This window comes from Helianthus annuus, chromosome 4 (genome assembly GCF_002127325.2).
Source record: "Helianthus annuus cultivar XRQ/B chromosome 4, HanXRQr2.0-SUNRISE, whole genome shotgun sequence".
NCBI lineage: Eukaryota > Viridiplantae > Streptophyta > Magnoliopsida > Asterales > Asteraceae > Helianthus > Helianthus annuus.
The window spans coordinates 33,007,409-33,024,237 of NC_035436.2; the positions used below are offsets into that span (position 1 = coordinate 33,007,409).

General features: G+C 35.0%; 1 long non-coding RNA gene across 1 annotated transcript; it reads left to right on the forward strand.

The window, feature by feature from the left end:
* Window positions 1-303: 303 nt before the first annotated feature.
* Window positions 304-2,405, forward strand: LOC110934500. Its single transcript, XR_002588389.2, has 3 exons — window positions 304-479; window positions 1,058-1,114; window positions 2,094-2,405. It is a non-coding gene; the product is annotated as an uncharacterized LOC110934500 (long non-coding RNA).
* Window positions 2,406-16,829: the final 14,424 nt, after the last annotated feature.

Consider the following 16,829-nt stretch of genomic DNA (forward strand, 5'->3'; position numbering starts at 1 on the left):
GACAAGTTTTTGTCCAATGGAAACATCTAAAAGAATTGGATCTCACATGGGAAACAGGAGATGATATGCGGGAACACTACCCGTCATTATTCGATACGTATTCAGGTTTCGGGGACGAAACCTTCTTTAAGGGGGGTAGATTTGTAACACCCCAAATTTCGTATGTTATAAAATAATAATATGCTTGTGATGCTTAAATAATAGAAAACCGGTAAATATAGAATTGTACCGTAAGAATGTGAAGTAGGAATGTGGCATGATTTAAAAAGAGAAGGGGCTGAAAATGAAAATATGAAATAAGAATTACATAAAACAAAAACTTGGTCTGTGTTTGGTGGGGGTGAGCGTACGATCGAGAGAGAGAGCAAGGGATGAACCAAAACCCTAACAACATAAATCCATCAAATTGAAAGGGGAATTGAAGGCTATTTGGATGCATGAACCAGGAATGTTAATTACCTAAGTGTTTCTAACATCAAGTAAGTCGAATTTGGGTTTTTTGTGATGTTCGATTTAAGGGGTTTTATGTAATCCGTGAATGTAGTGTAAAATAAAGCATGAATGTTATTTGTTATGAATATGTAGATGTTAAGATATGTTTAATTTTGTCTATAATGATGATTTGGGGGAAAAACCCTTTTTTATGTTGTAGAATGATTAAGATTAGTGGTGTTTTATAAACAAAAAAATTAATGTATTGTTGATGTTTGAAGAAATATGATGATGATAAGTTGATGAGTATTTGATGTAGAGCTAAATGTACATAGTTAGAATGGTAAATTATGAAGTTAGGGATTTGTTATGCTAATCAATGGATGAAATATGGAAGATGAGCTTAAGATATATGTACATTATGCTTTGTAGATAGTACGCACACCACGTGTTCGATGAAATGCCTTAATTGGAATTTATTGTGATTTTACATGAATACTTGCTAAGTTAATGTAATATGATGATGGCAAAATGTATGCGAGTAATTAACATCACTATGTACATCAAAGAATGTCTAAGTAATGAAGTCATAAGAAAGCTAAGTGTATGAAGTTGTGACATGTAGGAACAAAGAAAGACGAAGGAACAAGTCCATCCAAGGCGCTAGAAACGCAAGATTTCGGTAAGTTCATATGAACTTAATTCTCCCTTCATGTAGATTTACAAACGTTAGTTTTGGTAAATGAATTCTAGTGTAGCGTTGTATGATTTTCATGGTAGAATTGTGATATGTTGAATATTGAAAAATGGATAGGAAATGCAATAGTGATGGAATGTATGAGGAAATGCTATGTAGTCGAACCGTATGAACGGGTCGTACTAATGGAATGTATGAGGGAATGCAATGTAGTCGAACCGTATGATGGGTCGTACTAATGGAATGTACGATTGAATGCTATGGAGTCGAACCGTATGAACGGGTCGTACTAATAGAATGTATGTTGGAAAGTCATGTAGTCGAACCTTGTGAACGGGTCGAATTAATGGAGAAGGTTAGAAAGTTAGACGGGTCTTGGATCAAGTCTTAGTGTGTGAACTTGGTTTAATCATAAAGATCCGTTAAATGGAAAAGTATGTTTTGTTGCATACGAAATTTAAATTATAAATTTGTTTATAATATGATAATCGATCTTTGTTAAAAAGGCTATGGTGATTAGTAAGTAACTAGCAAATCCCTTGCGGATTGGTTGTTATGAGAGTTATAATAAGCTATGCAAGTCGACCGGTTCTAGTGAACAAGTCGAGTAAGAATAAGCTACCATCCGTTTTGAACGGGTGGTTTTGAATGCTATAATGAATGCTAGAAGCTTAATCCGTTATATGGATAGAAAGAAGAATTTATGTTGAAAGCAAATAACCCAACTTAATGGGTCGAATGTGTATGCTTAACTCTCATTGAGAGTGTTTATGCCAAACCCAATTACTTGGGTAGTCGAATGTGTATGTTTAACTCTCATTGAGAGTGTTTATGCCAAACCCAATTACTTGGGTAGTCGAATGTGTAAGAAAGAAGAAAGCTCATATATGGACGGAACTAAAACGAAATAATTATGATTCGACAATTGAGATGACTAACTTTAAAAACCTTGTTGTGTATGTAGGTAAATCCTCACTTTAGGCGATTTGGAGATTTGGAGCGAGCACGGGTCCATGTTATGTTATACCAAAAGCTTCCGCTAGTTTATGTTCGTCCTTATGGTCCATGACTTGTTATTTTGTCCAACTTTGTTAGTAGTAATATTTTTTTTTGCAAAACTTGTTGTCTTTGTTTTGGGTAGTTTAATGTTAAAAGGGTCGTAGATTGTTGTTAGTTTATTATGTTAAAAACAGGGCGCATGTTCGTTTTACAAACGGGTCATGCCCAATTTTTGTAAGAATTTTTTTTTTTTATGTATCAAAGTTGGTATTTTGACATTTTTAAATTATTTTGTAAGTAAATTATTATTATGGAAAAGCGGACCTTACACATACCAAAACAAGGGAGGGGTAGGTACCGGTTTGATGGGTAACAACGAACCACTGTTGAATTTAGCTCAGATTGAGAATGCTGGTAAACATGCTCAGGAAACCGGGTTTAGGATATGCGGTTGCAGCTAACACCATCCAGGGAACTCCTCATGTTCATGCTAATATTTAGCAAAACAATGATAAGCAACGGTTGACTATTGCAGTTCGTATCAGGGAAAGAAAGGATGAAGATGAAGGAAGGAGTGAATGGTGGTGTGTTGTGATTTGAGGGTTTTATCTGTAAAGAGTAAGAGTAACAGTAACAGTAACAATAACAGTAACAGTAACAGTAACAGTAACAGTAACAGTAACAGTAACAATAACAGTGACAGTAACAGTAATAGTAATAGTAATAGCAATGTTTTCAGAACCGGACCGGACATTGAACCAGTCTTCTAACCAGTTCGTCGGACCGGACGTAAGAACCGGAAGGTATCGTAAATATTATAAAAATTAATAGAGTTAAATATGAAAAAATATATAAAAAACCGGTCCAACCCTTCCAAAAACCGGCTCGACCGGCCGGTTTCCTGGTCAAACCTCCGGGTCGCCGGTTCAACTCCGGTTCAATGCATTTTCGGCTCGATACCATGACCCGGACCGGCTCAACCTCCGGTTCCCGGTCCGACCGGCCGGTCCGGTCCGGGTCTGAAAACACTGAGTAATAGTGAGAGTAACAACAACAACAACAACAACAACAACAACAACAACAACAACAACAACAACAACAACAACAACAACAACAACAACAATACTAATAATAGTTGGAGTTCTCATGGTTCTTAAAACTCGTAGTGGTTTTTAATTGAACCAAATTATTTATATATATAAGCTAGGGTGAGAATCAAATAGGAAGTTTATTTTGGCTAGGAAGGATAGGAAGTAATAGGATTATGACATGTGGCAAAATTTAAAATAAAGAGGAATGGTATTTTAGTCAATGATATCATTTCTTCTTCCTTTTCTCCCCAGTAACATCAAAACCCACCATTTTCAAAACCCACCATCTTTGACCTTTTCTTCACTTACTATCTCAATAATCACTACATTATAATGCGATTTTCGTCATCAATCAATGAGTAAAACACCCGATCAACGTGTTCTTCAGATTTTTTTTTGAAGAAAACCCAGTTTAATTTCATTCAAAATCTCGTTTTTCCCGTGATTTTGAAGATAATCACTCGATCCGTTAGATTCGATCGCTCATAAGTGTTTCTATCATTCAAATTCCGTCAATCGTTGAAGAAATCGGCTTCGATCCATGTAAGAAATTCTTTAATTTCATTTTTACGACCTGGGTTTTTGATTTAGTCATTGCGTTTTACGATCTTGGCGGGGGTCTGGGGGCAGCGCCCCTTGTAGCAGGGTCCAAGGGGCAGAGCCCCTGGCTGGGAAAATTTACAGACAAAATGCATGAGAAAATTTAATTTTCTATAAATTTGCCTCTAGAAAACTGCATTCGTAGACAGTTTTTGATCTCCTACTTCCTGGTTCAGACAATTCACAGACAAAACTATTGTCCTGGTTCAATGTGTTTTAGAGAGAACATTTTCTTTGCTGTTTTTAGGCCATTGCGTTTTCGAACTAAGACATTTTTATGTGTTTTCTGGACATTGCGTTTTAGAAAAACACATTTTTGAAGTGTTTTTAGTCATTGCGTTTTAGGTAAAACACATTTTTGAAGTGTTTTTAGTCATTGCGTTTTAGGTAAAACACATTTTTAGGTGTTTTCAGTCCATTGCGTTTTAGAGAGAACACTTTCTTTTGTTTTTTTTTAGGCCATTGCGTTTTAGAAATGAGACATTTTTAAGTGTTTTCTGGCCATTGCGTTTTAGAAATAAGATATTTCTTTTTGTTTTTTGTGCATTGCGTTTTAGGTAAAACGCATTTTTATGTGTTTTTCAGTCCATTGCGTTTTAGAAAACAGACATTTTAAGTGTTTTCTGGCCATTGCGTTTTAGAAATAAGACATTTGTTTGTGTTTTTGTTGCATTGCGTTTTAGGTAAAACCCATTTTATGTGTTTTCAGTCCATTGCGTTTTAGAAAGTACACTTTCTTTTGTGTTTTTAGACTATTGCGTTTTAGAAATAAGACATTTCTTTGTGTTTTCTGGCCATTGCGTTTTACAAATAAAACATTTCTTTGTGTTTTTGGTGCATTGCGTTTTAGAAAAATGTCAATTTTTAAGTTTTTTTCCATTGCGTTTTACGCAACTGGGTTTTTTCCATTGCGTTTTATGCAACTGGGTTTTCAATTTTTTTTTTCAAAAATCTAGCAATAGTATACTCGTTTTAAAGATAAAAAACGCTCGTTTTTTTTGGTACAATTTTTATAAAAAAATAATGTCGTATAAAAGAGTTATTAACGTTTAAAAAATGAGGAGGAATTAGAGGAGAGAGAAACTATTGGCTGGATTGACTAGAATGCCCCTAATAAACCCGCGCGCCTCCAATTTTTTCCTTCGATTTCACTTATTTAATCTTAGCCCTTAATTAAATAAATAAATGGTCAAGATTACTTCTTAGGCTTCCTACCCATATAAACTTTCTAATCGGACCAATTCGGTTAGTTTCGGTTTTTGATATATGGTTAACCGAAAACCGAAATTCCGGTTATTCAAAAACAAAAACCAAACCATCGGTTCGGTTAATTCGGTTTCGGTTAATTCGGTTTTATGCACACCCTTACATCTTACAAATATCAATATTTATCCTACGTCATATCGAAATTTACCCTACACTTTAAATTAGGTTCGATTAGAAAGAATATATATTGAAAAAAAAGTTATTAGTTTAGTTCAGAGAAATACAATAATTTAATCAAAAATGTAAATTTACTCTTATAATTTTACTATAACATTAAATAAAAAATTAAATGTAGTACTTTTTTTTGAGTATAAAGTTATTCTTTTCTATTTTCGTAGGAAAATTTATTCTAATTTGAACCCATATTATTAATTAATTATTAGTTATTAATTAATTAATTAACTCTATAACAATTTGGAAGTTGGATGAATAGTAGATATATAATATTTTAAAGATCAAAATTACAAGTATACCCTTAGTTGGCCCAAATCAATTTATGATTTCGTCCCGCTTTAAAATTATGATTTTGTCATCAGTTTAAAATTACGTTTTTATTAACTCTATATCAATTTGGAAGTTGGATGAATATTAGATATATAATATTTTAAAGATCAAAATTACAACTATACATTTAGTTGGCCCAAATCAATTTACGATTTCGTCCCGCTTTAAAATTATGATTTATTATCAGTTTAAAATTACGATTTTACCTCTAGTTCAAAATAAAATTATGTTTTTGCCTCCAGTGAAAAATTACACTTTTGCCCTCGGTTCGAAATTACGATTTTGTCCCGTTTAAATTAAAAGTTTCGCCATTAGTTTTGTTTTCTTCCTCCCGGGTAATTTACGAGCCCTCAAGTTAAATTCACATTTTTGTCATCGGTTTTGTTTGCTTTCCCAGTCAAATTACGATTTTGCCCCACTTTAAAATTACGATTTTACCATTAGTTTAAAATTACGTTTTTACCTCCATTTAAAAATAAAATTATGCTTTTGCCCCAGTGAAAAATTACAATTTTCCCTTTGGTTCGAATTACGATTTTGCCCCGTTTAAATTTAAAGTTTCGCCATTAGTTTTGTTTTCTTCCTCCCAGGTAAATTACGATTTTACCCTCAATTTAAATTTACATTTTTGTCATCGCTTTTGTTTGCTTTCCTAGTCAAATTATGATTTTGCCCCCAGTGTATAACTACAAACACAAGATGGGGGCATAGTGCGAGACAAGTGCCTGGAACTCCCCCATTGGCCCAACCAATTTACGATTTTATCCCCGCTTTAAAATTATGATTTTGCCATCAGTTCAAAATTACGTTTTTACCCTAGTTCAAAATAATATTATGCTTTTGCCGACAACTAAAAATTACAATTTTGCCCTCGGTTCCAAATTACGATTTTGCCCCGTTTAAATTTACAGTTATGCAATTAGTTTTGTTTTTTTCCTCCCAGCCAAATTACGATTTTGCCCTCAATTTAAATTTACATTTTTGCAATCGTTTTTCTTTGCTTTGCTGTTTCTTTTTGTTTTTTTTGTCCTTTTCCGCTTTATGTATAAATTATAGTTATTACTGCGCGAAACTATTAAGAAAAAAATGCGCAATTCAGTTGGTTGTATGAACATTCAAATATAGTGATTGTCTAGGGTTCGAAGTCCTTCATTGGAAAGAAATTTTTTTATTACCTGCTGCTAAATAAAAGTTTGAGTATCTTTCATTCTTAATAATATTTTTCGTGATTTATTCCTTCTTCTTTTTCCACTTTTATATTGTTTTCTCTGCTTCTAAATTTGTAATTTTTATAACCAACCGGTAAGTAACAAACCAAACAGATACCATGCTCATCCTGTTAAAACTGAAACGAATCGATAACGTTCGAATTCCCCGCCACGTAGCGCGTCGAATTTGACTAGTTAATACATAACTACTAAATGGTTTTCTTTTTGTCTTCTAGTACAACTTTTAATCTTTATCAAATTTTTCATACACCCCTTCAACTTTAGTGAATTTCTTTTGACCAATTACACTATATCATTTGTACTTTAATAAAATTAATTACATCCCAATAAAAAAAATATTCATACTTTTAATTCTTTTTTTTCTTTTTGTTTCAATTGTTTATTCTACTTACTATAATTAAAACTAAGTTTTACATTTTGACGTATTTACTTAACCGTGCTACTTTCTTTATTATCAACATTTCCACGTCATTATTTTTTACGTGGTAAATGCTAATGTACAAATGATCGAAACTGAGTCTTACATATTTTCTACCGCATCTACACACCTGGCGCAAACAAACGGGTTACGCCCACTTCTTATATTAAATATGATCAAGTTACACATATCAAATATACAAGTTACAAATATTAAATATAGTGTCGTTGTTGTCAACCACCTAATATCTATCCTATAGCGAGAGTCTTGAAAAAGTTGTCTAAAACCTCAAACTTTGCGTGAAAGGAGGCCGAAGCCTATTGAGAAAAAAGAGAGGGAGAGATGTGGATGAAATACGTACTCAAACGGATGGAGGACATACGAGATACGAGAAAAGAGTTTTTTTTTTTTTAAGTCGTAAAAGTTCAAAGTCATAAAACATTTGTTTTAATTCAAAAACAAAAAATTGTTATCATTCAACTCGTATCGTTGTTGTTATGATCAAAAGCCATATAACATTTCTTTGAAAATCGAAAAAAAAAAATTAAGTCTATTAAGTTTTTTTAACGAGCGACAAGTGGAGGAAAAATAGGTGAAGGTTGGACTGACAGGGAAAATATTCAAAAGTGAAACTGCCAATGACAATAACTTCTACTAGGGGTTATTAAAGGTCAATTTCCCTAATAATAATAATTGTATCCATAACAACAATTTAATGAAATAGTTGATTTTCCGCCCTCGCGTTGCGTCGGGGACCTAATGTCTGCAAAACGCGTGTTGGCAACTGCAAGCAGATACCAAATATCAAGACATAAATAAAAATGATGTGGTAACGATAGTCACTTCTTCATAAAAAATCTCGTCCTAATTATGGATTTTAGTGACAGTTGTTACATCCTCCCCACCTTAAGAAAAATCTCGTCCTCGAGATTTACTGGAATAGATGAGGGTACTTTCGCTTAATTTCCGATTCCAGTTCCCAAGTGTATTCTGGTCCTCTTCTTGAATTCCATTTGACTTTTACTAGCACTAGTCGTTTGTGCTTGAGAAACTTGACTTTTCTATCTTCGATCTGTAGTGGTTTCTCTATAAACTTCAACTTTTCGTTTACCTCTACATCTTGAAGAGGTACTACCAGGGATTCGTCTGCTAAACATTTCTTAAGATTGGATACATGAAATACATCATGTACTCCAGCCAATTCTTCTGGTAGTTGTAAACGATAAGCAACTGGTCCTATTCGTTGAATCACAGGGAATGGTCCAACGTACCTTGGACTTAGCTTTCCTTTCTTACCGAATCGTACTACTCCTTTCCAAGGAGAGACTTTTAAAAGTACTTTATCTCCTACTTGAAATTCTAAAGGCTTACGACGATTGTCTGCATAGCTCTTTTGACGATCTCGAGCCGTTTTCAATCTTTCCTTAATCTGAGTTATCTTATCAGTAGTTTCTTGTACTATTTCAGGACCTGATAATTGACTTTCTCCGATTTCTGCCCAACATACTGGAGTTCTGCACTTACGTCCATACAGTGCTTCAAATGGTGCAGCTTCGATGCTTGAATGATAACTATTGTTATAGGAGAATTCAATTAATGGCAAATGGCTATCCCAATTACCACCAAAGTCAATTACACATGTTCGGAGCATGTCTTCTAGCGTTTGTATTGTCCTTTCACTCTGTCCGTCTGTTTGTGGATGATAAGCAGTACTTAGATTTAGTCGAGTTCCCATTGCTTTCTGAAAACTTTTCCAGAAATGCGAAGTAAATCGACTATCTCTATCCGATACAATGGAGAGCGGGACTCCATGTAGGGATACTACCTCGTCCACGTAGAGTTGTGCTAACCTTTCCATGCTAAAGGTTTCTTTCATTGGTAAGAAATGAGCTGACTTGGTTAATCGGTCTACGATTACCCAAATCGCATCATTACCTCTTTTGGTTTTGGGTAACTTTGTAACAAAGTCCATTGTTATAAGTTTCCATTTCCATACAGGTATTTCTAATTGTTGTAGTAGTCCTGAAGGTTTCTGGTGTTCAGCTTTAACTTGTGAACAAGTTAAGCACTTCGATACGTATTCGGCTATATCCTTTTTCATTCCTATCCACCAGAAATTATTCCTTAAATCTTGGTACATCTTATTGTTTCCTGGGTGCATGGTATACCTAGATTTATGAGCTTCTTCTAAAATCTTATTTCTTAACTCTCCTTGCTTAGGTACCCAAATTCTTTTCTTATGGAATTTCCAAATTCCATCATTTCCTTGTTCTAGTTCTTTTAAGTAACCTTTCATTCCTTCAGCATCATCTTGGATTGCTGTTTTCTGAACTTCTTTGATTTGTGCCATTAAATCTACTTGTAGATTTAACCTCAGAGCACGGACTCGTTTCTGTTTCTCATGGTACTTACGACTTAAGGCATCTGCAACTACATTTGCCTTTCCTTCGTGATATTGGATATCACAGTCGTAATCGCTTAGCATCTCCATCCATCTTCTTTGCCTCATGTTTAATTCTTTTTGCCCAAATATATATCTTAGACTCTTATGATCTGTATAAACAGTAAACTTACTTCCATACAGATAATGTCTCCATGGCTCCTAATTCTAGATCATGAGTCGTATAATTTTCTTCGTGCTTTTTCAATTGTCTAGAAGCATACGCAATTACCTTCTTGCGTTGCATTAACACACATCCATATCCTAATTTTGAAGCATCACAATATACTTCAAAGTCTTCTGTTCCTTCGGGTAAAGCTAAGATTGGTGTATTCGTCAACCTATGCTTTAAAATCTTAAAGGCTTCTTCTTGTCTAGGTCCCCATTCAAACTTAGCAGCTTTAAAAGTTAACTTAGTTAATGGTACGGCTATCTTAGAAAAATCTTTGATAAATCGTCTATAGTATCCAGCTAAGCCTAGAAAACTTCTTATCTCCATAGCTGTTTGTGGAACTTTCCACTTCGTAATTGCGTCTATCTTAGCAGGATCTACATGGATACCTTCGTGATTTACCACATGACCTAAGAATTATACTTCTTGTAGCCAAAATTCACATTTTGAGAATTTGGCATAAAGCCTTTCTTTTCTTAACAAAGTTAAGAGAACATGTAAATGCTCACAATGTTCTTTTTGGCTTTTGGAGTAAATAAGTATATCGTCAATGAAAACGATCACAAATTTATCCAAGTATGGTTTACAGATTCGATTCATCATGTCCATGAATGCTGCTGGGGCATTCGTTAATCCAAAGGGCATGACTGTAAACTCATAATGACCATACCTAGTTCTGAAAGCAGTTTTAGGTATGTCTTCTTCTTGTACCTTCAACTGATGATATCCAGATCTTAAATCTATCTTAGAGAAATACCTAGCTCCTTGCAGTTGATCAAAAAGATCATCAATCCTAGGTAGTGGGTATCGATTCTTAATCGTAACCTTATTCAATTCTCTATAATCGATACACATTCTCATTGATCCATCTTTCTTTTTCACAAACAGTACCGGTGCACCCCAAGGGGATGAACTTGGTTGTATGAATCCTTTGCTTAGTAATTCATCTAATTGCTTTTTCAATTCTAGCATTTCGATAGGTGCTAATCTATAAGGTGCTTTAGCTATTGGTGCAGTACTTGGAATTAAATGAATTCTAAACTCTACTTCCCTATCAGGTGGTAATCCAGGTAATTCTTCTGGAAAAACGTCTGGGTATTCTGAGACTACCGGGATGTCCTGAAGTTCCTTATCTTTAGTGTTAATGATTACTGAAATCATATACACCATTTCCTGTTTTCTCGAATAACTAGCAAATTTCATTACTGAGATAAATTTCGGTGGCTTTCGAGGTTTATCTCTAGTAATCAAAATTATTTCTCCTGTAAGGGTTTGAATTTCTACTGCATTTTTGTCACATAGGATCCGTGCATGGTTGGCTATTAACCAATCCATTCCTAATACTACATCGAATCCTGCTAAATTCATTGGTAACAAATTTGCAGAAAACTTATGGCCTAATAATTCTATTTTTCCTTCTTGCCAGATTTTATCTATTTTTACAGAATTTCCTTCTGCGGTTTCTACTGTGAAGTTTTGCCTAAGAGTGGTTAATGGTAACTTAAGATCTTGTCAAAATAAAGTATTTATAAAACTTTGGTTCGCACCAGAGTCAAATAATACTTTTGCAAAGACGTTGTGAACTAAGAACGTACCAGCTATCACATCTGGAATGAGTTCGGCCTCTTGAGTGGTCAGCTGGAATGCACGTGCATTTCTCTTGGTTGTTCCTTCAGCTGGTTTGGCTTGGTTAACTACAGGTTTAGCTAGCTTAGGACATTCAGATTGAAAATGACCTCTTTCTCTGCAATTATAACAAACTTTTGTTTTCTTCTTGCAGTCTTCTTCCCTATGTCCTTTCATTTTGCAAAAATTGCAAACCATGTTGCATTGTCCATAATGCTTCTTTTTGCAAATTTTGCAGAAAGGAGATGAGGAGGATTGCCCAGTTCCTCTTTTCTTGACATTACCCATACGAAATCCTTGGGTAATCTTTTGAGCTAATTCTTTCTTGCGATCTTCCTCTCTTGTGCGTACCAATTCATCTGTTAGGGTATTAGCTAATTCTACAGCATCGTCAATAGTACGAGGTCTCGCAGCTTTAACGATGTTTCGGATTTCACTAATTAAACCCCAGATGTAACGAGAGATAAGTACCGGTTCTGGCGAAGCCAGTGATGGTACTACCCTTGCGTATTCAAAGAATGTCGAAGTATATCCCCGACAATCTACTCCTAGCATACGATGACTTAGGAACTTGTTTGCCATTTGTTCCTTCTCGTATTCGGGACAGAATTTTCTTTCTACCAAACTCTTAAATTCTTCCCAACCTATGGCGTAGGCTATCCTTCTTCCTTTTACCTGGAGGACCGTGTTCCACCATTCAAGTGCTCCTTCTTTGAACAGATTCGATGCATACATCACCTGATCCTCTTTGGCACATTTGCTTATTGCGATTACTGCTTCGGTTTTCTCTAACCAACGCAGTGTTGCAGTTGCCCCTTCATTACCTGCAAATTCAGCGGGTTTGCAAGCAAGAAATTCTTTGTAAGTGCAACCAGGCGTTGCAGCTTTCATTCTTTTAGGGAGTGGGGCCTGCTGCGGATCATGATCGTCATGATTGCCGCCTCCATTTATGCTGTTACTGCCGTTATCTTCTGGAATACGTTTACCAGGAATTAATTGTGGTTTGGCAGGTTTCTGAACAGCAGCTACAATTTCTGGAATAGCATGAGCTATCCCTTGGGCGATAAAATGCTCGATATCTTGTCGAGTTATATATTGATCTTCCTGTTCTTGCTCAGATTGATTTACTTCATTAATCGGTTCATTGTTAGCATTTTCCATCTGCTAATTGGTAAAATTATTAGTGTCTAACCTTTCAATGACAAAATTCACATAGATAAACATAGATTATCACATCATACGAGTATAACCAAAATTGTCGATTTCTCGACTTTTACTTTGTTAGTATATTGTATATGCATCCATACACACCGTATCTTACAGAGTTTTATTGCCCATTTTACAGAATTTTAAGTTACTATAATACAATACGGCTTTCTGTGGTTTAACTGACGGTTCTAGTAACGATGCTCCCTCTCATCGTACTTCCAAGTTAGATGCTCTCCCATTTCCCTGATCCTATTACCTGTACCTATCAGTTCTTCACCGAACTGACGAAGTTCAGCTAGGTTTTCATTACTCATGGGAGGATTTGGGAGTGGTTCTGGGTCAAATTGTGGAAGGAAGCTATAAGGACTGTTAACTATGTTTTGGAATTGCCAGTCGTTGGTCCACCATTCCTCCATTTGGCCCAATGGTCTGGTATGAACTAGTGGGTCTGGAATAGCTGGTCCTAGGTTTACTGGGAATTGAACTGTAGCCGGGTAAGAAAAGAGATTATCGTTGATAGGCTCTAAAACATCACAATTCTCCAGTAGGCGATCTATTTCGTCCTGGAACGTGATTTCCTCAGACTGTTTAGAGCTTTCGCCAATTTCTATTCCCTTTTGTTTCAGATCTATTCCTATTTCTTTTTCAGGTGGTTTTGAACTTTCTCCAGTTTCTATTTCCTTTCCCTTGCTCACACTCACAGGATTTTCTATTTTAGGGAGTTTCCTAGTGGCAGGTTTCCTACGGCGTACTTTCCTCCACCCTACATATCTTCTCTTCTTTTTAGGTTTGGCTTTTTCCAGCGGTGGAGCTTGGAATTCCACAGGTTCTTCTATGTCAGCAATGTAACCAGTAAAGTCGTGAGAGACTTCGATAGGTACTGGATATAAGTTGAGATTCTGGAATGTTTCCGACATCTCATTTATGCTGCATAGCATATATGCAAAATGCAATGTTAAAACTTTGGAACAAAGTTTAACAAACAAAACACTGAAGTTTTTATTGCATATTAATTTATACAAAGAACAACAGAAATAACACACTTAGGACTTTATTTATTTACGGGATTGTGATTTCTCTTACTAGACCCAACTTATCGGATATTTAGAGATTAGCATTTTCTGCTACAGTAGCTAGCATATAGAGATTTGCCCATTTCCCGTCTATTTTATCTTCCCAAGGTGTACTATTACCCAACTCTTGGACTTCTGGGTTAAACCTAACTCTCTTGGTTCGAGGTTTCTGACTCTTTTTAAGTATCGAATCCCTTTTCTCTGGGGAAAGAGGATTCTCATAGTTTGCCTTGCGGACAAAGATTCCTTCTTCTAGGTTTACTGGATTTCTAGAAGAAGATGCAACATCTAGTTTGTGGTAGATGGCAGACAACTTTTGCTTACCCATACTGTAACTAAAAATAGCCAGTTAATAAAACATATAATCACCGAATAACAATTAGTAAAATTAAGCTTTGTCCAAATACTTAATTTAGGCTTAATCAGTGGCTCGATCAGTGGCTCAATTTAATTATTAGCTCTGATCCACCTTCGCTGTCACGGCCCCCGACCCACCCTGGACGGAGTCGAGGCCCGCGAGGCAGTTCCCGTGGTATTTAATTTATGTGGCAGCGGAAGTCTTTTTATAACAGGATCTTTTATCCGTAAAATATGCTCGTTTAATATATTACATAAAGTTTAAGGGATAAATCCCATAATTTACAATAAGTTGATTTCACACAGAAATCTTTATTTTTCAAAACACGTTTTATTGGTTTATTTACACTGAGCCACTTCTCTGAGCTTGATAGTGCTTTACTGCACTTTTCCTGGATCACACAGATCACCTGAAACATGTTTGAAAAAGGTTTTGTCAGCGGGGAAATACTGAGTGAATCATTCTGTTTTCTAAAACGACCCGTTAGTTATAATTTACAGTATTAAGAGCGATTACAATGTTTCTATCAACCAATTATCAAGAATGGGTATTTGTCACTCGATTCATTTCTGTGACTGTGGTCATACCACTATTGGGTCCCGTTGCCCAAATAGTGACGGTGTACTCACACAGAGTAATAATAACTCACATAGAGTAATATTCACTCACATAGAGTGATAATAACAGTAATGTGCACAATACCCCACATACCAGCTGTAATTTGGTGATTACAAAGACTTAATCCCTGTAATTATAACCTTTGAAAATAATTTGAGGTATTGTAATACTTACTCACAAACTGTGAGAAAAGAGTTTATAAAAGAGGAATGACTCACATTGCAGATTAACGAGCAATGGATATAAGCCTACTGATTAGCCTTGATTACACCTAGTTTTAACACAATGCACACACACAGGTTAGTAACTAATACAGCAATTACGTCAATTCACGAGATTAAACCTTCACAACGATTAATCAGTGCAATACTCGATAATTCAATCGGATTCACAACGAATAACAGAGCATAGTCCGAATTCGAACAGCACTCTAATATTCGAGTCGAAATCATGACAAATAATCAAAGTACAAGCTCAATTGAGCAGCACCTAGACTATCGTTGGATAGTTATAATCGATCGGACGTTGAATCGTAATAGCGATCGAGTTATTACCCTGATTGCGGCAGCGTTTCGATAATTGTGTGTGTGTGTTGGACTGTTTTGCTTATAACTCGACGTATATTATGAATTTTAACGTCGTTCAAGTGCCAAATTTCAAGTCCCAACCCCTGCTATTTATACTGAAAATTTGACACCGTCGCGTAGCGCGAGGGGGTACCCCTATAGGCGTCGCGCTACGCGAGTGGTCACCCTACTTTCATAGAGTAGCCCTTCGTGCATGTAGGCTTGCTGTGTCGACAGTTTTTCAATTTTCGAATTTTACAATTAGTTATGAGGATAATCGTTGGCTAGGGTTTATCCCCCCCTGAGTTTTAGGGGCCCTGATCCTGATTCTGATTGTAATGAAAATTTTAGGGTTTATGCAGAATCACGTGGGTTTTTCAATTAGGGTTTCCTTATTACCTAATTACCATCCTAATTATGGATTTTAGTGACAGTTGTTACAGCTTCCTACCCATATAAACTTTCTAATCGGACCAGTTCGGTTAGTTTCGGTTTTTGATATATGGTTAACCGAAAACCGAAATTCCGGTTATTCAAAAAACAAAAACCAAACCATCGGTTCGGTTCGGTTAATTCGGTTTTATGCAGACCCTTACATCTTACAAATATCAATATTTATCCTACGTCATATCGAAATTTACCCTACACTTTAAATTAGGTTCGGTTAGAAAGAATATATATTGAAAAAAAGTTATTAGTTTAGTTCAGAGAAATACAATAATTTAATCAAAAATGTAAATTTACTCTTATAATTTTACTATAACATTAAATAAAAAATTAAATGTAGTACTTTTTTTGAGTATAAAGTTATTCTTTTCTATTTTCGTAGGAAAATTTATTCTAATTTGAACCCATATTAATTAATTATTAATTATTAATTAACTCTATAACAATTAATTAATTAACTCTATAACAATTTGGAAGTTGGATGAATAGTAGATATATAATATTTTAAAGATCAAAATTACAAGTATACCCTTAGTTGGCCCAAATCAATTTATGATTTCGTCCCGCTTTAAAATTATGATTTTGTCATCAGTTTAAAATTACGTTTTTATTAACTCTATAACAATTTGGAAGTTGGATAAATAGTAGATATATAATATTTTAAAGATCAAAATTACAAGTATACCCTTAGTTGGCCCAAATCAATTTACAATTTCGTCCCGCTTTAAAATTATGATTTATTATCAGTTTAAAATTACGATTTTACCTCTAGTTCAAAATAAAATTATATTTTTGCCCCCAGTGAAAAATTACACTTTTGCCCTCGGTTCGAAATTACGATTTTGTCCCGTTTAAATTAAAAGTTTCGCCATTATTTTTGTTTTCTTCCTCCCGGGTAATTTACGAGCCCTCAAGTTAAATTCACATTTTTGTCATCGGTTTTGTTTGCTTTCCCAGTCAAATTACGATTTTGCCCCACTTTAAAATTACGATTTTACCATTAGTTTAAAATTACGTTTTTACCTCCATTTAAAAATAAAATTATGTTTTTGCCCCAGTGAAAAATTACAATTTTCCCTTCGGT